The 2175-nt window shown below is 34.5% G+C and overlaps 1 pseudogene; it reads left to right on the top strand.

Moving 5' to 3' along the window:
- Window positions 1–340: 340 nt before the first annotated feature.
- LOC123807816 lies at window positions 341–432 on the top strand (annotated as a pseudogene).
- The last annotated feature ends 1743 nt before the right edge of the window (window positions 433–2175 follow it).

Genomic DNA, 2175 nt, shown 5'->3' on the forward strand with positions numbered 1-2175 from the left:
AACTCCTGAATTCATTGATCTTTTGAACAGCTTTTTTTTTTTTTTTTAGTCTTTATATAATTTATTTCTTCTCTGATATTGATTGATTCCTTCCTTTTACTCATTCTGGGCTTTGTGGTTGTTTTCCTAGTTCTTTTAGGTTAGAGTTAGATTATTTATTTGAGATTTTTCTCTTCTTTAGGTAGGCCTGCAGTACTACAAACTTCTCTCTCAGGACTGCTTTCACTGTGTTTCATAAGTTTCGAGTTGTTATGTGGTCATTTCCATTTGTTTCCAAGTACGTTTTTTATTTCTATTCTGATCTCATTGCTGACCCATTCATTATTTAAAATGTTATTTTATTGCTTCTTGGCCTTTTGGCTAAGATCAAGTATAGTATCTGTTCTTATCAGTTTAAAATATGTTATTTAGCCTCTATATACATTAATGTTTTTGTGTGTTTTTATTGAAGTTGATTTCTAGTTTCAAGCCATTATGATCCAAGAAAATATTTGATATTATTTTAATTTTCTTGAATTTGTTAAGACTTATTTTGTATGCTACCATATGGTCTATCTTTAAGAATGACTCATTCTTAAAGCGCACTTTAAGTGAACTTGACAAGAACATGTATTCTGTTGCCTTGTGATGGAAATGGATCTATTGAATCCGTTTCATTTAGCACGTTGTTTAATTATTCCTTTTTTTTGTTAATTTTTTGCTTGGACGATGTATCCATTGGTGATAGTTGGGAGTTAAACTCCCTTACGGTGACTGTATTGTTGTTGATGTCTTCCTTAAAGTCTTCCTAAAATTTCTTTATATATTTAGGTATCCCTATATTGCGTGCATATATGTTTACAAGGTTTATATCCTTTTGTTGGACTGATCCATTTAGTATTATGTAGTGACCTTCTTTGTCTCTTATTATAACCTTAGTTTGAAATTCTGTTTTGTTAGATAGAAGTATTGCTACCTTAGCTTTTTTTAAAATCCCCATTTGTTGCCCTGGCTGGTGTAGCTCAGTGGATTGAGCGCGGGCTGTGAACCAAAGCATCGCAGGTTCGATTCCCAGTCAGGGCACATGCCTGGGTTGCAGGCCATGGCCCCCAGCAACTGCACATTGCTGTCTCTCTCTCTCTCTCTCTCTCCCCTCCCTTCCTCTCTAAAAATAAATAAATAAAATCTTAAAAAAATAAAAAATAAAATCCCCATTTGTATGAAATATTTTTTCTATCCCTTCAATTTCGATCAGTGTAAATCTTTTTTTCTGAGGTGGATCTTTTGAGACAGCATATGTATGGGTCATGTGTTCTTATCCATTCAGCTATCCTATATCTTTTGATTACAGCATTTAATGTCTTTACTTTTAAGGTTATTATCAATGAATAGGTATTTAATCATTGATGTTTTTTCCTTTGCACCTGTGTTCCTCTCCTTCTATGTTTTTTTTCCCCCTTAAAGCAGTCCCTTTAGCACCTCTTGTAATGCTAGTTTGGTGGAAATGTTCTCGTTAGCCTTTTCATTCCCCTGGGAAGTTCTTCATTTCATTTGCATTTATTCCTTTTTAATTATATTTTATTGGTTATGTTATTATAGTTATCCCATTTTTTCTCCCTTTTATACCCCTCATCCCTACACCCCCTCTCCCACCAGCTTCCCCCACCTTAGTTTATGTCCATGTGGCATAATATACATTCTTTGACTTCTCCATTTTCCATACTATTCTTAACCTCCCCCATCTATTTTGTACCTACCATTTAAGCTTCTTATTCCCTGTACCTTTTCCCCCATTCTTCCCTCTCTCCATCCCCACTGATAACCCTCCATATGACCACCATTTCTGTGATTCTGTTTCTGTTCTAGTTATTTGCTTAGTTCGTTTTTATTTCTGTTTTGTTCAGTTTTTGACAGTTATGAGTTTGTTGTCATTTTACTGTTCATATTTTTATCATCTGCTTTTTCTTAGATAAGTCCATATAACATTTTGTATAATAAGGACTTGGTGATGATGATCTCCTTTAACTTGTTCTTATCTAGGAAACACTTTATCTGCCCTTCCATTCTAAATGACAGCTTTGCTGGATAGAGCAACCTTAGATGTATGCCCTTGCCTTTCATGACTTTGGATACTTCTTTCCAGTACCTGCTTGCCTGCAAGGTTTCTTTTGAGAAATCAGGCAATAGTCTTAAGGG

Source organism: Phyllostomus hastatus, unplaced genomic scaffold (assembly GCF_019186645.2).
Source record: "Phyllostomus hastatus isolate PE091 unplaced genomic scaffold, TTU_PhHast_1.1 phas_scaffold_46, whole genome shotgun sequence".
Taxonomy (NCBI): domain Eukaryota; kingdom Metazoa; phylum Chordata; class Mammalia; order Chiroptera; family Phyllostomidae; genus Phyllostomus; species Phyllostomus hastatus.